Here is a 23168-nt window from a genome sequence, read left to right as displayed (position 1 = left end):
TAACCCTTCTCAGCTGGAATAAAAGATCTTACAGATAGAGGTACAACCTGTCGGTTCTGAGTATCTGCCGAAAAGGGCTATATTTCTTGAGTCTTTGATTGTTGTGCCAAGTGTGAAAATACAACAAAGTACGATGTTGGGGGCCGTAGCTGTATATTTTATTGAAATACTTTACTAAATTGGCTCTTATTCTAATATACAGTGGCCGTAAGTTGGTCTCGAACAAAGCTACACCAGAAGGGCAGCTATTTCCGAGTCCGAGAATAATTTGAGCGGCACTCAGTTGTATATGTTCTAATTTCTGAAGATTGGTTTCAGACGCACAGGCATAAATTGGGTTGCCATATTCTAGAATAGGTCTAATTAGTGCAATATATGTGGTTCTAATAGTGTTTGCATCAGCTCCCCAATCTCTTCTAGCTATATATTTGAGGATGTTTAGGCGCTTATGGGCCTTCGAAACCAAATAGTTTATACGTCTGTTGATGTTGAATTCAGGATCAAGGATGACTCCTAGGTATTTGGGATGTTTTTCATATGTGAAGGGTTGAGCTTTGCAATACAACTTTGGTTTGTACTTATATAGGTGTTTATTAGTAGTAAAAATGGTGAGTATTGATTTAGCTGGATTGAAAGTCAATTTGTGTTCAGTTGCAAACTCAGGGAGTGCAACCAAAGTGGTGTAAAAGATCCTTTCATTGTTACTCACATCTGTGCCTGAATTCCAAAGAAATAGCGTCAGCAAAGATTGCAATATGAACAAATTTTGGTTTTCTTTTCTCTATACCGGCCAAAAACATGGATAATAGAGTAGGGCTTAAGACATATCCCTGAAGAATGCCCTGTTCCAGTCTAAAAGGATCCGAGTAGGTCTTGTTAAACTTAACTCTAATGGATCTGTGGTGCAGAAAGTCAACTATCCAAACTAAGGCAGAACCCCTAATGTTGAAAGTGTCGTGTATTTTAACAATAAGTTTGTCGTTCCAGACAGTATCAAAGGCCTTAGATAAGTGCAGCTGGGCTGCCACGGTATCTCGAGTTGGTTTAGGTTTTGGGCATGTCTGATTTTTTGGCAAAAACACAGGATTTGATCTGGGATACTATACCCTTTTTAAAACTGTTTGTTTTCTAAAACTCTTTGTTCAGGTGGTAACAGATGACTGAGATAAAAAAAGTAATGAAGTCTTGCAAAAATAATTTTTTCCATTAGTTTACAAGTCCAAGAATGGTTAAAGTCTGCTTGCCAATTAAGCCCAAGTTTTCAAACATTTGGCCATGTACTTCATCAGAGCCAGGAGACTTAATCAGATCCAAGAAGGCCACAGCTGAGAGTAATTCTTGAGAGGAATTGGGAGGACCCAAGATCGGTACTGCGACAATCATTGATAATGTTCTTTTCCTTTTTCTTCACATGAGAAGATCAATCTGCTGGTTTCGTGATAAAACGAACACCAGAAAATTGGCTGTATTCTTATCATCTGGAGGGAGTTAGCCAGCAGAGTTCATTAAATGTGAGAGTTGTAATAACCCTTTACAGCCTTTTCTTGGATGAAATTTCGCTTTTAGGACATTGGATATAATTTACCATATTCTCTAGTTGTATAAAGTATTTTTTCTCACCTTCCAGCATCCCTTCGTTGGTGTAACGATTCGCACACTCGGTGCGTATTCGAGAGGTCCAGGTTCGAGTCCCGGCAATGACACTGCACATTTTGCACATTTTTCAGTCTCACCAGCTTCAAAACATAATCTAATGTACTAAGATGTGGTGGATAATAATTCTTCACCATCATGGTTTGGCGACTGGGTCCCCTAATTCCCAGTTGCCCTTTAAAAGGAGCATATACGTAAGTTATTTTCTCTCTCCTCCCAGCAATTTTGATTGTATGCCACAACACTCCTTTCAATATTAGTTCAAGGGTGTGATGACAGCAAGCCAACCACAAGAATGTTCGTCCGAGACCCTATACCCCATGGATCTGTCGTGTATTATATGCTGTAGTAATCAAAAGTTATACTGATGATATTGTCATGTAACCCAAATCGGTCCATTTCCCGAAGAACTACTTTAGCCATCTGCTCACCAGCGCTTTTAAGGGCAACAGGTACTTCAAATGCAAAAATTAAATCTTTGCCGGTAACTAGAACTGCAAGTCTGTCTTCCAAAGTTTTCACACTTCTGAGGACAACAGTTTTCTATCCGAATCCAAGGTCAAATAAGGAGGATTTTCAAAAAGTGATTCTTGCAGAAAGATTTACTTTCCCATTTTACTTCTATTGATCGCCTGAGCTCGGTAACGGTAGCTGAAAATACGGAATTTTTTTAAACAACGTGGCCAAGTCTCTTTGCAGTTTCTATAAATGAAGTACTTGCTTGTCGAATAGAGAGTTCTTCTCGATCCAAAGTAAACGTGAGTGTCTGATCAAGAGGTTTAATCTAATACTTGAATGTAATTTTTTTCTTTGCTGGCGGTGAAAATTCGTACTTGTTGTCACTAGTTGATGAAGATGAGTCTTACAGTGTAACGGTCTTATTGATTTCAGCCATAGTTTGTAATAGTTATATTTGCAGAGACATTGGGTGTTTTTTGAAAGCAGGAGACATGAAAAATGAGCAATGCCATCGCCAGGACTCCAACCACGGACCTCTCGAATACGCGCCGAATGTGCTGACCACTACACCAACGAAGGCATGCTAAGAAGGCGGGAGAATACCTTATATATGAATCATTTTTGTCATCTTTTGTACACCTGGTTTTTATTTTTGAGGCGAAAACCTTGTCTACTCTACTAACTGCGAGCTCATACGATCTTCTCTTTGAGACCTAAGAAATTCCTTATCTCCTTGTGATACATTAGTCCTGTCCATCACATTTTCCCGGAAATGACAAATGACTCGACGAGATCACCATTCCAATCAGCCGTTCACATTTGCTTTATTCGTATTTTCTCGATTTCTCTTTACTCCAATTTTGGTATTCTTTGTACAGATTCTGTATACCAGCATGAATATTCTCCTCCGTCTTAACAGGCATTATGAGACTGACGCACTGTCTACAGCGCTACCAATTTGCTTTTCTCCATACTTTCTGTAGTTCAGTAATGGTACATTTAGTAGCATTCGAAAGTGTTACTTTCATTTCCTTGTGATGGCAAATAAAATTTAAAAGTGCTTGTTCCTTTGACGGGAGACGAGCTCCTAAGAACTCACCACTAGGAACCTTTTGTTGCACCCAAAATCCTCTTTTAGTTCGCATTTTAAGTTCAATTACCTGCAAACGATAAAAGAAATACACGAGAAACCCATTAGTTCCAAGCACTGAAATACTGAAATTTCACTAGTTTTAGGTAAATGGAAAGTGACTGAGGACGCGAGCACCACCCCTCTACAAAAGCAGTTAGTTAATTGGTATAGCACCGCGTCCCCCTTGTCTAGAGCACCCCAAGATGGTATGGGAAAGGGTGACTAGTTTTAGGTAAGAGTGATTATGTATACAATCCCCAAATATTATCCAATCTTCTTGAAATTTGGCATATATATCTTTTACATTGCTGAGATTCAGGGCCTAAGTAAAATCATATGAAAATCACATCATTTGAAAATTGAAACACGTTAATGCACTTCTTTCACCATTGGCAGAAGATTACTGCTCATTCTGCACTGTCCAAAACTCGATATATATATATATATATATGTATATATATATAATATTGTTACGGAATGTACAGGCGCGGTAAGATGGCTTCCCTGCAAAGCAGTTTTAGGGATGCCATAAAACGGCAAGGGAAGGCAGGGTTGCCACATTTGGCGAGGAATCGCCCATTTGGCGACACAATTGGCGATATACATGGACGTTGGAGAACCTTCTGGAACGAATTCTTACCGGTTTAGCCCAGAATGTTTTCGAACACAAGTCGAAAGCTATATAAACCCTGCTGGTCCGCAGTCAGTGTGAGTGTGCCTCGTCTGGTGTGCGAGATAGTGTGTCTCATCTAGTTCGTGCGAAGACGATCGAGTTGACAGCGAGTGCCGAGTGGGTCGTTGAGTGCACCGAAAGAGTCTCGTAGTGCATGGCGGTTAGTGTATCGTCGAGAGAGTGTGTTGAGCTCCGGGAACGACTGAACCGAAGACTCGGGAGCTGTGCTCTGTGTGTCGTCGAGTGACCGAGAATTGTAGCATGGAGATTCTCGAGAGTACGTGGAGTTCCGAGAACAACCGAGCAGAGTCGGGAGGTGAAGGCTGTGTCGCTGAGTTTCAGCTTGTTTATAGTAGATCTTCGACAATTGTAAAAAGTGACTTTGGAGCTGTCCTGATTAATATTGGCTAAATAAAGTGTGTTTCGACACTTCACCAAGTGTCATCGTTATTCACTCCAAATCCACACGAACGTGAAGGAAGAAAATAGCGTAACAACTGGTGTCAGAAGAAAAAAACAACATATTTCAAGAAAATAATATAGTAATCAAAAGTACTTTTTCCAGTTATCCTGTTGCAAACTTTTTTTTTAGTTCATAAACTGTATCTTGCTTAAGTATTTTCTTTTAACAACGTGTTTCTGGAAAAAGAATATGTTATCTTCAAGTATTTTAACAGCTTTTTATAGGTTTTAAATTACTTAGCTATTTAAGATTATATATATATACGCTTTTATTTAAATTTAGATTGTTTTTAAACATGTTTTATAATAAAGCAACAAAAAGTATAGACAATTTTGATCAATACCAAAATTTGAAAAAAAAAAAAAAATTTTTTTTATCTATATAAACTAAAATTAAATTTTTAAGAGCTAAAAGTAGGCTAATTGCATCCCTTCCTAAAACTATGAAATTCCCTTCTGGTTTAAAACCACTGTACGAGCAGGATCGAATGAAATTTCAGTACCTGGAATTCATTGAAATCCTTATATACACAGTTTGCATAACTTTAAACTTTTTGTTATTGTTCAACTGCTGCCCAGATTGGGCTGTGTACATCATTATGGCTTTATCACAGATAAATATAGAATTGTTTTGTTCATGGTTTTGAGGTTTCAGTGTCTTCCTATTTAAACATATAAGCATTTATGACAGCTTTGCAAGCTATAACACGCCAGAACTCGAAGTGACATTTAAAAATAAATTTCTCATTTAATATTATTTTAGGTATTTTCCTGTGTAATTATGTAGTATGAGAGTAGCTATCCTTGAAATGTCACCTGAACCATTCTGAATCCTATTTCTTCGGAAGACCATCAGAAAGTATTTAGCAAGGCACCCAAGAAATTTTCATTGATAACAATTGCTGCTGATTGCACTATTTCATTGCTTGTTGCGCTTGAGCACGGTCCCTGTGTCCTGCGTTTGGGTGGAATCACCCATGTTTGCTGTGTCATCAGTATCGTATAGTGCAAAGATGCTGTTTGAAACACTTGGTTAGTCATTAAGAGATACTGAATGGTAGGGGCCCAGGAAGGATCCTTGCGGTGCTCCGGCTTTTATGGACCCACCATCAGCAAATTCTGCGTTAACGGACTTATTGAATTTTGTGTTTGGTGAATAATTCTTCACAAGCAGAACTAATTTTGTAGAGTAGTTAGCTTTATCATCTTGTATATTGTGTCATAAGTTTTTCAAGTCTTTTTGGTCTAAGGAATTTAACGATATTCTTTCTAATTAAAAGCTTCCGATATTTTAAAAGCAACGTATTTTTAGATTTCCCGATTAACTGTTAAGTGCTGCCACGCATTTCTTTTTATATTCGCTACATAATTTCTTTAAAATATAATGCATAGCGATGACATTTCGTGATAATGTCCTTTTATTTGAAATGTGATTCGACACAAAAATGAAACGAACACAAAATTGAGGATTGAAGCTAATATATTTAATTACTTTATAACGATATCTTGTCTACATAATGAGCTTATTCTCGTTGCATTTAGCATAATCCCAATCATGCATTTAATGCTTATAAATATAATAGTTATTTTCAGTCACACGCGTATTGTTACCAATCTCTATACTACAGACCTAGTTTAGATATAAAATATGACTTTCTCATAATATAATTTTTACGAAAGTGTATTCAGAGCTTCAAGTAAAGTATCACTACTGATGTATACGTTTTATCCAAAATCTAATATATTGTTTACATTGATATAAACGTTTTAAGTACTAAAATTAAAAAGGTTTTGATTATATTTTAATACAGTTTTTCATTAAAAACTATTGTGTGCTTCAAATAAACTACCACTTCATTTTGTCCATTAAAGACTGTTATGAGTTTCAAGTGAAGTACCACTTTCGGTTGTCCAATTTCATCCAAATTTTAATCATTTCTTTATAGGAACGTATAAAGCTTAAAAACGGAAATTGTAAGTTTTATGAAATTTTATATAAGAGTTATCGTGGATGAAAACCGTCACGCACACACGGATAGATAGACATCATTGTAGAAATGAACAAAACGTGTTGTGGGGGCGCTAATTCGTGCTTCTTCATTCAAATCTCACTATCGAAGTTTTGGACCAAAAATTTTATTATTTGCCTTACCTATATATATAACTTGCAATGTGGTAAAAAGGAATATTTATTTATAAACTTATGTAAGATGCTTTACCGCAATTCTTTCCACGAACGCAATCTGCGCAACGAAAAAATACCCGAATTTAAGAATAGCAGTAGCAAAAATAAACTAAAAAACACGATATAGCGTCTTAAAATAAATACTGAAAATCAATATACATCATTACGTGTAATAGCTATGAATAACCGATAACTGGTAAAAATAGTTTCATCATTGAAGAGCTATCTGCAGCTCTGCAAACCATTTTTTGAGAAGAACCTGATAATGCATATATCTATTAATTGCGTGGAATAGAAAATTCAGTTCCTTCTAAATTTTTGGTTTGTAAACAATACCTTTCACAATCTTAGTATATTCTTAACCAAATAAAATATATATCCCCAAATTATACTTATTAAGATGTTCTTCATCATAGAATAAATTATAAATACTGAAGCAGGAATAAAACATAAGACATTTCCTCGAGCAGCGTTTTAGCATCAGGTTCTGAAAATTAAAAAAATATTCGAGTCATTTTTCCCTTCCTCTTGTGCTCACAGAACGAGCTCCTCTAAAGTATAAAATGGACTCATTTACGCGGTGATTGTTTTCATCATATTGACAACTCCTCGCAAACTGCCTGCGAAGTTCACGTCGAACTTTTTCTTTTTAACTGTTGGACTTTATGCCATTCTAATACAAGAACCGACTTATCACATCGAAGCAAATGCGAACTGATATTCAGTCTGCTGTTTCGTTGGGTCAGCTGCCCAGTCACCTTCTCTAATCAATTATGGACAATTTGAGGCCTCAGGATGGCAGAGCTCACTATGAACGGACGAAATTCAGGTTACAGGGAATTAAAAGTAAAATTATCTTATTACATATTGTAACGTTAATATAATAATTCATTTTTATTCAGACGATGAACTTAAAAACAATGAACGTAAAAAAAGGAGAAAAGTATGCGAGGAAATCTGGCTTTTCTTAATATAATGAGATTATTCTGAAATATTGTATAAAAATTTTAACTGTCATTTAAAATATTTCTCTATTACCTCTTAATTAGGAGTAGAAGTTTTTCTTACGGTAAACAGAGGAACAAAATAAAATGTTTGCAGCTGATAGATAGCTCAATAAAACTTTGTAAATGTAACATATTTTTATACATACATTAATATATTTCAATACAGTAAAAATTTCCGTACCATATTCCTTCCGTTCTGATATGTAAGTCATCTATGTCTGGAAACGGGCAGCCCAAGGCTTCTCACCTTATGTCATTGTGGAGAGGCACACTTCCATCTCGCCTGACGTGCCATGTGGGATGTTACTGCGTTATGATACTCGGTCATCTCTAGTCATCCCTGCGCGCTACTCTGACTGGCCAACATTATGTCGACCTCTGTCCACCTGTTATATTAACACTTCCTAGTAAGGAAGGAGCATGTCTTCAGGAGTCATTTTTCAAAACAAAAATATTCACATATACGCAGTATACTTCGCTACAGACTTTCACAGCAACATTTTTCCCATGGCTGTCCTGATAACTCGACGTTTTCTTCATTAAATGCATTTAGGACATGGTAGGCCTCTGGCTCCAGCCATCGCGAAATGTGTCTGACGCTGTTTCGCCAAATGGGCTGCGCTGTTACAGCAAATGCGCCAAGATATCAGTTAGGGCAGCATTACACGTTTGCATGCATCCATGCCAGACCAAATTTTCGCATGAATAGACTACTGAAGCAAATTTGTGTCACATTAATTTGTAGTGTTTTGGGATAGTTCTTGTTGCTATAAATGGTCGTCGAATTGTTCTTACGTTTTTCTGATTGATGTCCTTGACCAATGTCATCATGGTCCACGGCTTTTTCTAGGTATATGGATTTTTCTGCTGTAGAGTGCATTTCTCCTGTTAAGGTCTAAAAAACAACAAAAAGAATGAAAAATGTCAGAAAAACTATCAAATTACGTAATTTTTGCTAAATGCATTAAAAATAGGAATATATTTGGTTATTCGTTTTGAAAGTTTAAAAAAAGCAATTTTTTATTAATTAAAAATAAAATCGTTGGATTCGAATGCAAGAATTATATTGGGATTTTAAGAAAATTTTGATGAACAGTAAAATTGATAATATAAAAATAGCATACGATGGTACATTGATTTGTCGTTTTTCACCTAAATGGATGGCGAAAAAAAAATAGGTTAAGCTGGGAAATTAGTACATATTACAAATAATAATTATTAATGCTGAACGCAGTGAAAATAGAGTTTATTAGTTTCAACATGGATACTTTGCATTAATAAGCTACGTTTTATAACATAAATAAAACCCTACTTTCTTGCTATTGTTGCGTTCTACGGGTTCGTGGACTTAGAGTAACTGATGGCAACACTTGATGAAGAATCAAAACACACTTTATTCGTCAGTATTACACAGAAGAGTGCCAAAGATACGTTTACAGAGTTGTCGAAACACGCTGAAACCATCAGCAACACAGCTTTTAGGCTACAACAGTTAAGACAACTTCACCGCAAAGCACTAAAGTACAGCTCCCGGCTTGGTCAATCGCTCTCAAGCTACTCTCTGAACTCAAGACACTACATTATTGAAATCAAAATACTGCTACTCCTCGTACAGGAGGGTATATATAGCTTGAAGCTACCTTCGAGAATATTCTCGGGAAAACCGCCAAGAATGCCATCTAGAATGTTCTTGCTCCGTATCTCAAATTTTTTATCCAAATGGACAATTTAGCACCAAATATGGCAACCCTGCCTTTCTGTGACACTTTCTTTCAACCCTAACCCCGCTTTACGGGTAAGCTGTGTTACCTCAGCTGGATATTCGGTAACACTATGTTAGTTGAAGGAAATAATTTTTCTGCGTTCAGAGTGAGTGGTTTTTTTTTTTTTTTTTTTTTTTTTTTTTATTACTGTCTCATAAAGGACTAAAAATTATAAAATAAAATAACTTTATTAAAAAATTATTTTTATTATACTGCTTTAGCTAAATGCAATAAAAAGTAAAAAAATTGCTTAGCTATCACAACATTATTAATCATATGTGACTAAATATGAAATTGTGAACTTGTAAATAAGTAATTACTAATAATTCATTTTTCATAAATAATGACAGATGTTACATAACAATTGTTAAAGTGGTTTTTAACCGAATGTAATCGTTCTTATATGCAATGGAACTTCCACTTATAACTTTCGAAAAGGCCATTGTACATATTGCTGGCAATGTTTTTGAAAAATTAAACTGTATATAAATAACATTATTTATTTCTACATCCATCAATCCTCAATGATCGTTTATTGCATTAAATGTTCTGACATAACATTTTTCGCATGGGCAGATTGATAAAAACGTTAAAGATGTGATTGAGCTGCAGTATACCACGCCTTCGAAGGGCTCTGTGGAAGCATTGATCTTTTTCTTTTCTGAGTGAGGAGGCCTCATATCGCCATGTGACACAACGGACTCGAAAAAAAGAATATCTCTTCAAAATTGGTAGTATTCAATTAAGCAATAATTCAATCTGTTTTCACGTGCTTGTCACTCTCTCGTCACGGCGGACTATTGACCTGGATCCTGTCCTGGGGTAAGTTGCCACTATATTCCTGTTTATTATAACACGTGACATATATATACTTTTGCCACCACAACCTACGGAACAAAGCCTTTACCATAGCGATAATTTCAAATCTGATTTTTGCAAAAGGTAATCTATTTTATTAGTGGTGGAAATTTGCATTCCCCTTGCGTCTGCGCAGTGCAAAAAGCGCTGAAATATGCATAATCACCAGTAGAAGGCAGAGCGTCCTTATGTCCTATCCCACCTGAAAGTCAAACTCATGTGGCTATTCGTGTGGTTATCGCTCTGGATATTGTAGTGGTTATCCATGTGGCTATCGCCATGACTTTAAGATGTTTTCACAGACTGCGTCGCTTTTGTTTTCCGGGTAGAAAAGCTTCGCAAATCTACGTAAAATTTGGCACTATCTCTTATTCATTATGATTTTCCTCCTGCATACACTTTGTAAACAAATACCGAAAATTAATCCTGAAGAGTACCATAATAAATTAATGAAAACTGACAGAAATAAACTTATTGCTATTTGCAAGGACACAACTTTAGAAAATAACATCAGCAATCCAAACGCGAAACCAAGGGTCTAAAGTATTACTGGTTTATTACTCGTGTATTACTGGTTTGGCAGATTTATAAAAGATGTCCTAATAAATTTACCGCATTCAAAATGTCCAAAAGTTCATTTTTAGAAATTGGAAAATATTTTTACAAATAACAACAGACAAATATTCTGATATAAGAAAGAAATATAATACGGAGCAGATATCCTCCACGACTTCTTCTGCAGCGCTGAATTCTCTCTATGAAATTTGTAATCACTGTCTCACGTGTCTGCCTATCGAGATGACTAATAACACGTTCGATTTCCTCTTAAGTTCGGACTTTCAATAATACTTGTCTTGCCCAACAGCAATGTTTTCAATAAACCAACTTGACCGTCAGCTTGGTGATTTAATATTTACTATCGAACCAATGTCTTCAAATTTCTTTATCAGTCTACGATTTGATGTTATATTAGGTGGATTTTACAACAAAAGATTGCACGAAGTTCCCTCACAGTCTGTCATAAAACTCACCAGTCTTGTAATGAATTTTCAAAATCAAAACTCGCTGTTCTTTTCTGTAGCTCTTCGTTGCGGCTAAGTCAACTAAGCCGCAACGAAGCTGCGAAATGAGCTAACACTGATAATATGCGTAGTCTTTTCATGTAAAATCAAAATCAACATTCTTAAATCAGAACATTTGCTTGGTTAAGTAAGCAAATATATTATCCATTTTCAAAGATAAAGTACTTTTGCGAACATATTAAATCTGGCGCTTTTGTTGGGACACCTTATAGTTAAAAAAAAAAAAAAAAAAAAAAAGATAATAGTCTACCTTTGGAGGAGCAGGGAAGTGGCAGATAACTGGTAGTTCGACTCGGGTTCAAATCTTCACGAACGAGCTGGCTGCGTGCACGTTACAATGGTTTCTCTCCATGTGTAATTCAAATACGAGCTAGTTTCCCTTAAAAAGTTCCCCGCGAAAACATTCTTCCTTTTCCCGCGTACGTCGCCATAATGAAAAAAAGAGAGAGAGAGAAAGAGAGAAGATATTGTAAATAATGAATATGTAATTCGCTTTAACGTTTTTATCAATCTGCCCATGCGAAAAATGTTATGTCAGAACATTTAATGCAATAAACGATCATTGAGGATTGATGGATGTAGAAATAAATAATGTTATTTATATACAGGTGCTCTTCATCGGGATGCCGGGCGAAAATGCCAAGCCCGGAAAGAAAGAAATTAGCTTAAATTTTGTAGCTACAGCATCAGAAAGAAAGAAAACTCGTTCCCTTCAAACACACAGGGAGACCAAGAAAGCTTGCACGATAAATTCCAAAAATTTGCATTTCACCCCACACTTATCGTCTTTTTCCACGCACCATCTCTATCTCGCACCTTCACAATCTCCTCTTCACGAGGTGGACAAAATTACCGCCTTTTTATAAATTTCCACAGTTATACTCACAGTTAAGTTTTGCAGCCAATGAAAAATATCCAGCATCCTGAGGCAACCAATCGCAAAAAAACTAGACGGGATACTGGTTAATGACGCTGAGTGCTGTGCCAAAGGTTCGCACCCCGGAGAAGGCAGGTTTTCTAGGTGTATACTGACTATGCGACATGGGAGCATTCAAAATATACCGCCAGTCGAAATCCTCTTGAAAGGTTGGCAGTAGGGTAAGAGCGATGGCAGACCCTTGGAATTTCATTTGGAGCTCAAGCTTGCCACTAAGGAAGGCCCCATGCTCCTAAATGTATTCCCAATGCGCCTATATTAATGCACAGGTGTCGACCTTGTTTATACCTGTATGTGTAATTGCAAACACGTCCAGCTAGCAGTCGGGATACCCGGAGTTCAAATCCTGGCAAGGGTAATGCTCCCTTTTCTCGTTTCCAGATCCGATAACGGTGGTGACTTTTCAACTTGAATACCTTTTCATTATTATTATTATAGTTTTTGTACATTATTTGCAGAAATCTATGTTATTCTTCTAGAATAATGTCTCTTACACGGTGAGTCGCAACCCAAAGGTTGTTGCAAAGCAAAATACTGGGGTCGCGAAAATTTAATTCAGGAATTTAATACAGGGGTTTAAAGAAATTACACTAAAAGACTAAAGACACAGAAAGCATATTCATTGACATTAACGAAATTTAGTACATACCACTAAGCCTAAAAGAAATTTGTTGAAATAGTATCTAATGACCTAAACATGAAACTTGAAGATTTGCACACACACACACAAAAAAAAAAAAAAAAAAACTTCACTGAATATTGGATCAGAGCTAGAACTGAATATTCCTCAAATTCGGAAATGGCATTAACTGGCATTCAGCCCCACATACTTTCGTGAAGCGACTTTTCAGCTTTAACGCTTATTCAATCGAAATACCTTTCAACTCTGAAAGATATTAGAAATCCTTTAAGTTCAGCTGAATCAGATATTGCACCAAGAACAAAAAACAAATACACCCGTCTTCTTAAAGATAGCTTTTTTTCATTAATTTTTGGATACTTGAAGCAAAACTTGAAACTACTACTTTTCATACGTATACTGTTTATCAAAAAAATAAATTATTTATGAGAATATATTTATTTTTATGGCCTCATTCTATATTTAGTATCTGGGGAGAGAATAAATCTCTGTGATAAAAAGTGGTTATGGGTAAAAAAAGTTAAGAAGGCGTTGCGCTGGAATACAGTTTTCCTCTAGAATGCATTTGTTTGATAATTCTGAAACAGTTCACTATAAAATGAAACAAAAAAACACATTCTTTACCCTATAATGTCACTTAATTACTGAACTTATCAACTGCGACTAACATTCTGCGCAATAACAAACAGAGCAGAAATTAGTAACAAAATGGTGCTGCTATTAAGAACAGAAACATTTAATCCAGCAACATACAAGCTGACTAACCCCATTCACTAAATCCAGACTTTTTACTTCTTTGGCTATGTTTTTATACTTTTTTTTAATCTTACGAAGACAAGGCAAAGGCATTAGAAGACTTTTAAAGAGTTGTCTAACAAGCTTAAGCTGAAATTCGCAGAGACAACTGTTCATCTAATAGTAAATGCTTTAAAAAAATCTTTTAAGGAAGAAGGAGTAAAAATCTTAAGTCAACGTTTTCCAACTCGTTTTCTTCCCCTCCTTAACTTCGTTTAAATCTTTCGCTAGCGATGATAGAGCCGAATTCTCTCTTTCAACTTTTAATGTAAGTTTTAAACGAAAAGGATTGGCTCTGTACAAAAAGATTTAAGTAGAGATATGAAAGCTTTCTTTGAGATAATAATCTAATACGAAAACAAAAGATTCTCTCAGAAGTTTTCGAAACTAAAGCTCAGAAGTATGAAAGAAGTAGCCCAAGTTATTTTTTTTTTTAAGTTTGGAAAAATCTGTGGTAAATATTTTTTTAAATGAATGAAATAAGAAAAATACTTTGTCCGATAGACATGATTTCATCAAGATGCTAGAAAAATTACTTTCATAATTATCAACTAGATCATTTCTAAAGAAAAATTTCTGCTTTCAAATGTTTTTGTGAAGAAAAGTTTACGACGTGTCTCTACACGTCGGACTATTAGTTTACCTAAAGTCTCGGGAAATTTAATTATGATAGCAATACTTATAAGCATATCATTATGTATTAACAATCTTAATTGTTTCCAAAAGTATATTTTGAATAATAAATTTTTGTTACATGTTTAGTAAAAAAATGTGTGAACAATACACAACCGTGATTTGTGATGTTATACGGTTCTTATATTAATTAGCCAGTTATTATGATTTTGATCTTTACTAAGACGTCTTCCTTCCGTACTCCTCACCAGACTGCAAATTAGCTTCGAGAATATATATGCTGAGGATTTTGAATCTTAGACAGTTTCTGGCAATCGTAAAAATGATATTCCGGCTTTGGTATTCTCAAGCTAGCCGATACTTTCAGCTTACGCGCCGGATGTAGCGAACATGTAAACATCTATCTCGCTAACCAGTCTAGCAGAGAAACTGCTAGATGTTTTCTGAACTCTAGTGCAACTTCTTTGTTTCTGAACTCTAGTGCAACCATTTTTTTTTTGTGAGATTAAAACTGGAATTCCAATTATTCTGCTTAATTGATTTTATTCGCAGGTAAAGCAAAACTAAATTTGTTTTTAATTTATTTAATATTCTTGCTTTCATTCGATGGTAATAAAGTAAAAAATATAATATAGCCAGAGCAACTTTATATGAAACTAAAACAATTAACTTAGGTTAATGTGTATGACATGTAGTTTGTCTCGCAATGTTCAGAAATATGTAACCAAAATATTAATGTAAATAAAGTTTACTTAATGTACGTAGGCCTAAGGCCTATTATGCTTTATTTATTCTATTAGTCAAACTTTAGCCATAATAAGAGTTTTTTTCCTAAAAAGAGACTGAAAAATCATAGTGCCATTTTATCGAAAAATAAACACTTTCATTCATTTACCCTACGGTAAATACACTCTTTTGAAAAATAATAATAATAAATAAATAAATAAATAAATAAATAAATAAATAAAACGAAACGTTTTGAAGGAAGTGATTGATTTTGATGAAACTGAATGGATGTATAGCTAATACACAGATAATAAAATGATTAAAAAATCAAGGTCATAGTACCTGTTCACGGTTCACAATCACCCATTGAGTGATCAAATTAGTAGTTGGTCCAACCGCCCTTGCCAGCAATGCATGCTTGAATTCGTCGAGGCAAGGAGTGGTAGAGGTTCCTAATGTCATTCTGTGAAACATTCTGCCAGGCATTCATCAGTTGTCGCTCCAGCTCTGCGATATTTTTTGGTGCCCGAATCTAGCAACCTACCAAGCCCCAGACATGCTCGATTGGTAAAAGGTCCGGTGACCTTGCTGGCCAAGAAAGAGTATCAACCACACGAAGACAGGCCAGAGATATGCGAGCGGTATGTAGTCTGGCATTATCTTGTTGGAAAATGGCCCCCGGATGACGTGCCATGAAGGGTTATGCAACCGGTTGCAGGATGGTATCAACATATCATTGAGCTGTTAAAGATGCGCGGAGAATGACTATAGACGACCTGCTGTCATAAGAAATAGCGCCCCACACTATCACACCAGGGGTTATGGATGTATGCCTTTGTAAAACAAAGGCTGATTGGGACCGCTGGCCCCGTCCTCTCCAGACACAAACACGGTGGTCATCTGCTTCAAGAGTGAAGCGGGATATGAACACTATATGATGCCAGTCTGATGGCAGCCATCATGATCGGCTGCGACACCACTCCAGACGACTCTGCCGATGTTGTGGGGTTAAAGACAAACGTCTTATAAAGGCCTCTGTGAGCGTAACCCTGCCTCAGATAAACGCCGTGAGATGGTGGACGGTACCGTGGAAGGTATAGACGTAGCTGTAGTGCGTTGAATAGTCGACAATGATACTGTTGGGACGGTTCAGGCCTGGCTAACAATCATGCTATCCTGCCTCGCATTTGTGCTCCTTGGCCTTCCAGAGCCTTCATTTCGTCGGCAATTTTCTTGTAGCAACCATTGCTGCCAACATCTTAGCACAGCAGTGTCTGTACGCTGCACGTTGTTGCTCGGTATGTCCACCCGACTTCACGCAACCCTACAATGCGATCACGTTCGAAGTCGTTTAGTTCTCTGTAAGGTCTTCGATATCGTCGTAATGGCATCTTTCCTTCATTTCCTTCATTACGGAATTACAGTGGCAGCAACAGAAAAAGAAAAATTTTCCGCCTCTGTTATTGGTTTTATACTTTGCGAATTGCGCACTAGAAATGCGTGCTATGCTCGCAATTCCTGTTCATTTGCCTTGAAACTTTGATCATTTGCACGTTCGATCAAGATCTTTTTGCACACCAAATTTCGTCACTTTCTCAAAAGTCCTTCTTGCTGCTTCGATCTGTTTGCAAAAGAGTGTACTTTTAATTCTTCTTTAATGGGGGAAAAGACAAGCCTTTAGTAATGATTTTTTAAGTAATATCATAAACTGCTTGCAATTCTTATTTCTTCACTGGATGTTGCACGCATGTAGCTAGCTTGTTCGCCGGGATTCGAAGCCCGAACCGAACTACCAGTGTGCAGCGTCTTTACTGCTCAGCCATGGGTGGGCCTGATAATTTTTCGGACTTGATTTTATTGCTTTAAACACTTGAAAGCTAGAGGATAACTGATTTCGAAATATAACTAGAAAAAACCGTAGAAAAACAATTTTGTTTAACAAAAGTAGCGTTTTATTATTGAAAAGACTTTATAGAGGCGCTAGAAGTTTTTCGATGTCAGGAAACTGAAGAAATCCTCAGTGCCCTCCTCGGAATTCGAACTCTGGACCTCCGGAACACGCGAGTAGCGTCCTCCCAGTTACACCCCGAAGGAATGCAAAAAGGAAAGAGAAAATACCTTATAACTTGAATTGAAGAAACTTAACGTAACACAGGGAGGTTAATAAGAACATCATCTTAGATAGAGTTAGACATTTCTTAGTATTCCCACACAGCTTCTCTTGGACATATTCCGCTTGGGAATTGGGGAATAGGACCACTAACATGATTTCTCCTTAAGTCCGCTCGGTCTCTTTGAGCTAACGTTAGACTCTTGTAGGATCCTCGCGACTAATGTAGACTTGACCTCAGCTATAGAATCCACTCAACTATTGGACTTTACCTCTGCTCTTTGGTAGAATCCACGTGGCTACTAGATATGATCTGTCCTGCAAAATCCACTCGACTGCTGGACTTCCTCTTTGTTGAATCGTAAAATCCATGTGGCTAACGACATGATCTCTCTTGCAGAATCCATTCAACTGCTGGACTTGATTGAACCTTTTCTAGGGAGGAGTTAACCTCTTTGGCGGTTCCAGTTTACATTCTGATGCCTCAGAGGGGATTTTGGGGATTTTAACTTTCATAATTAAATGAACTAACTACAGTCTTACTCTAATTAAGATACAATAACACGCCGAACAAGTATTAAAATTTCGAAGTTGAGTGAACAACAAAATTGAGTGTTATGTTTCCGAATTCTCACAGGACTAGTTTCGATGGTTTTACCGAACCATCATCCTCAGCTGCAAAAGCGCAAATGAACAGAATAGGATATAGTGATTAGATAAGATAAGGAAGGCTGGATAGAAGCTATGCTACTGGCGCCATCTGTTGATGAAATGAAAACTAAAACATAATTTCCTTAAAGGCTGAAGGCAAAGATGGATTGGAATTATGGTCATTACCTAGAATAGAAGATTTTTTTTAGTGTGAAATGCCTCTAGAAAATGTAATTCACTAATGAAAGATGCTGTTTGAATAATTTTGGCTGCAGAAAAATTGAAAGTGTGATTTTCGGATCAAGAATGCGGGGCAACAGAAAGCTTTTGTGTCTTCTTTTTTCTAACACATGCCTCGTGTTCCTCAAAGCGAAATTTTAAGGCTCTCTCAGACACTGGATGATGCGTTGCAGACTGAATGTGCTGTGCTATGGTTCGTGATGTGACTGAGCGATCCGTCACTGCCATGCGTACAATGTTCCTGTCATCACGTGAAGTGGTGCAATGAGGTGGATGCGATCGAACACGTCGGTCCGTCGTACCCTCCTGCATCCAACGGTCACATATCCGCATTACAGTTGCTTGGTTTCGTTCAACACGACTACCGATTTCCCTGAAAGATAATCCACACTCTCGGTAGGCCACTATCCTTCCTCTGTCGAACTCGGATACTTGATCAAACGACGATCGCTGTTTACTACGAGGAATGGCGAACTGGAAATCGTTGAAAACTCCAAGCCTTAAATAGCGCTTTAAAGTGGCGCCACAGGTGCGCGTGACGTGCGTCTGCGCTGAAATTTTAATCATTTGCATATTTCACCTCCGCTAATGCATGTTGTAAATTTCATGTTATTTGCATGCTTCCTTCAGGGTGTTGCATTTACGGTGGTCAGCAGTGTACAATATCAGATTATTGAATAAAATATTCTTTTTATACTTTTAAAATTTGATTTTTAAATTCTTTTTAAAAATGAAAGAGTAGTACTATGCATAATTTGATTTTTTTAGTTATTCTGCCTGTTACTTAATGTCGTTTAATCAAGCCTTTCATTTTATAGTATAAATTTTACCTTTGAAACATAATTCGTTTATTCTATTTTTCTTTGTATTTAAAAATTAAGTGTTTTTACTTTCTGTTTACGTGTGTGTTTCCTTGTGCAATTAATAGTTATGCGAAGAATAAAATGATAAAACTAATTTGTAAAATAATTGATTCTAAAAGAATTGATTTTAAAAAAAAGGCAAATGAGCTATTGGATGACTTAATAAGAATCATAAAATATTCATAAATATTCAGGACTAGTTTCGAAGAGTTAAATATAGAACCTCCTTCAGCTGCAGAAGAGCAAATGACGAAAGAAAAGCCAGTGAAAGGATAAGATAAAGGGACGAGAAAGAGGGAAAGCTATTGAGATCATCTATTGACGAAAAAATGCAAACTACTATGAAGTAATAATAATAATGAAATAATAATGGCCTTAAACGCTGAAGATAAAGATGGATTCCAACAGTAATCGTTAACTAGAACTCATATATTTTTACTTCAAGAAAGTCTAATTCGTCAGCGGAAGATTTTTTTAAAATAATTTTGCTGCACAACAAAGGAAAATGTGATCTTCTAACCAACATTGTTGCGCAAGAGAGGATTTATGTGTTTTGATTTTCCTAACATTATTCCTCATGTTCCTTCCGAAATTTTAAGGCTCCTTTAATATGACCAATGGAAATTAAACCACACTGGCAAGGAATTCTGTATCTGCCACAGGGATTCATATCGGAACTGGGTTCTTAAGAATACATATGTGAATTTTATTGAAAAATGAAAAAATGGCCCGAAAATTGAATTTCTGTAAAATATGTACAATTTTATAACTAATCGACGAAAAGAAAGGAATGACACGCAAAATATCCAATTTCTTGCCCAACGCAACTGAATTTCAGTACTACTGTTTACTGAAAACTTTCATTTGTTTGCATTCCACCACACTTGATATCGTGTCCGTTAGACTAAACAGAAGTTAGCTCCATTTTATTCTTTCCTTTCCAATGCACTTCAGGTTTGCTCCTGCAGGTCGACTCTTGATCGCTAATTAAGCAGCAGAACTAAGCTTATCAAGAACTAAGCTTAAAAGCAGTTTCTACTGACTGAGGCTTTTCACCTAAGATTATTGAACGAAATTCTAATTTCAACACATCAAAAGGCATCCTTTCATGTCAAGAGATTATAAGAATTTTGCTGTCATTCCTTTCTTTCCATCGATTAACTATAAAATTGCGAGTATGTTACAGACATTGAAATTTCGGGTCATTTTCTCTTCTATCAACAGAATTCACATTCTATACTTAAAACCCGCATTCTTGATATGAATTCCTGGAGTATATGCAGGGTTCTTTGCCAGTGTGGTTTAATTTATATTGGTCAGATTAAGAGAGCCTTAAAATTTCGTGCTAAGGAACATGAGGCATATTTTAGGAAAACAGAAACACATAAATCCTCCGCTACCCAACACTGTTGGTCAGAAAATCACATATTCCATTTTTCGGCAGCAATTTATTTAAAAACCTCTTCCATTGGCGCGTTAAAATTTCTATATGCGTTTCACATTAATAAAAATCTTTCAGTTGTAGTTAACGATCCCAGTTCCAGTCCATGTCTACCTTCAGCTTTTATCGAAATTATTTCGCAGTTGCTTTAATTTCAAAAGATAGCTCCAGTTGCTTGATTTCGTTCATCCCATTTTCATCGCCTTATCATATCCTACACTGGCTTCTCTTTCATTATTTGCACTTTTGCAAGTGAAAAGATGGTCCTACAATTACGACATCTCGTACATCTTCCTATAAATTTATGAAATTACGAAGATTCTTATTAACTCTTCCAGTTATCGTTATACTGCGTTTTGTATTATTATTTTAACTCAAAATAAATGAGCTCTTAAAATTTTCTTAGTATGAAGAATTTTACCACTACTTGATTTAAAAGCGATTTTCATCATTAATTTAATGCGAAGAGTATAAAAAGCAACTGCGCCATTTAAAGCATTCGATAGCATGTAGGAAGTTACCTTTTCATGAATAGCGCTGGTTTCATTGCTCGGTAGTTGCTATTAATATTTATGAGCAGCTAATTTATTTTAATATCATTGTTATCATAAAATTTTATCATAGAGTAACGCTGTTATTTTTAAGTGGCTGCTATCACTTTAATGACATAAGAGATGTCATCATAATCTATGAAAGAGAAATCGAATTGAGGATTTTCTTCCGCTTATTTGGCAGCAAATGAGCTTCTTTGAACAGATTGTTTGCAAGTTTAACGACCATGGCGGAGTAAATTAAAGAGTGATAAAATCTCACTTAAAATAGACAACTAAGGTCGGAAATTTTGATTCTCTTGATTGCAATTGTTTTCATTTGTTGAGGTCTAATAGTACTCTGTAGCCTCTATTCATGTAGCAGCAGTAACGCAATCTTTGTGTTTTATAAATGTTCTTAGGAAACCTGTCCTTTTTCATTATTATTATTATTAAATAGAAAGGGGAGGGTGGGACAAAATACTTTAATAGGCTAGGAATTTTTCTCGGTAATTAAAGTTTTGTCATTTATTTTAAAGCTATCACAGTTAGTTTAGTAGTAAATAATTCTAATATTTAAATGAATTTTATTATTAATCGCTTAATCTTACTCTTGTTTCCTAACTTCCTAACTAAATGTGATATATCTAAAAGAAATCTAAAATATTTCAATATGCAGTTTTCAACATAATTAAAAATAATTAAGTTTGGCATAATTTTTTATGTATCTATCAGTATTTGAATTTTATATTTTCAGTTTATTTGAGAAATAAATGAAAGTAAAGTGTAGATAAAAGTACAAATCATAAGACAGCCTTTTATAATCTCAACTCAGTTTTGGCTCTCATTCATCGTCTGTAAAAAAAAATTGTTACAATAATTTTATGACCTGCGAATTGTATGGTATTACATGATAGCTGAATCAATGTTTCTTTCAGGAATCATGATATATTTGAATGCTAAAAAAGTCTGACATTTAGTTTCTTCTTATTATTTGTTCAACTGGATGTTATTCCAGCTTAACTAATGTGAGTAATGTTAATTCAAAGAGCTGTAGTGTGAGTAAATAAGAGGGAGTAATTTATTTAAAATACATATTTTATATAATTTACTCGTATTTGATAAAGTTTCTTTTGTATCTTCTTCACCGTTAATTTTCAAAACAAAGGAAAAAGTGTAGCAATAATTTTATAAATTACAAATTATCAGGTATTACATAACATTATGAGATATAACAGGTGTGTTTCATTTTGCTAAACTATGCGCAACCATTAATTGAAAAACTCTTTTTCAGTTATTTGACTCTAACTAAACTAAAAATAGGTGCATTTTTCTCTTTCGGCTTTTTTTTTAGAAATAATTCCCAAAGGATTATTTCTTAATACTTTTTAGGCAATTTTATTAGAAAAGAATAATCCCCGAAGCAAATTACATCACAACTGTATTTGAAGTCCCAGCTTGTTATATTCTGAGTTATCTTTCCTTATTTCAAGCTTTATATTGACACGAGAGAGATATAAAAAATTATATTGACATTTTTATCTTTGTAGCTGCTTGGAACAATGATTCTCGCCACACGCTATGATGACTGTGCAAACAAGAACATGCCGGGGGGTTGGTGATACAAATGGATCTGTTTACCATAGTTCGCGGTTTTTATTCCATACAACAAAGCATTTACAGTTTTCCTATTCTTTTTTTTTCCATGCATACCCCCTGCGACACATAAAATATCAGTTGCATCTTTGTTACTGTAATGTCTTCATAAACATTAATGATCTATTTTACTTCCTACAGAAGTAATTGACTGAAGCAAACTGAAATAGGACATTTTATTATTCCCTTATGTAATAAAAGCGCAAAATTACGAAATTCATTCGTCATGTAAAGGAGGAATGTAAAAATCAAAACTTTTTGCAATCGCATTACAGTGAAATTTCGAAACAATAAAGGTGTATTTGTATTAGCAGATGAATTCAGGTTTAGAGTTCTATGTAAGAGCTGTATTTAACGGGTCTGTAATGGGTTTTTCAAAGGCAAAAATAAAGAAATAAAGAAACGCTTAGAAGAAAAGTGTAATAAAGAAACGCTTAAATTATTTTTATTCCTTCATGTAATTTGACAACTTTATTTCTTTAGTCACATGCTAGAATTTCAAAGCTTGTTAAAGTTTTGCAGAATTTTCAAAAGACTTCGTGAAGCCTTTAGGCGCAATTAAGAAAGTAAACAGTGACAGTGAACAATTAATTGTTTTGATTCGCAAATGTAGTGTATCGTATTTTATTGTTACAACGTTGGCTTATAACGAAGTCTATACGGTATTTTTGC

The sequence above is a fragment of the Stegodyphus dumicola genome, chromosome 10 (genome assembly GCF_044657685.1).
Source record: "Stegodyphus dumicola isolate Sdum_Otavi_A_Nest chromosome 10, ASM4465768v1".
NCBI classification, from domain to species: domain Eukaryota; kingdom Metazoa; phylum Arthropoda; class Arachnida; order Araneae; family Eresidae; genus Stegodyphus; species Stegodyphus dumicola.
Note: the sequence above shows the minus strand (reverse complement) of the source record.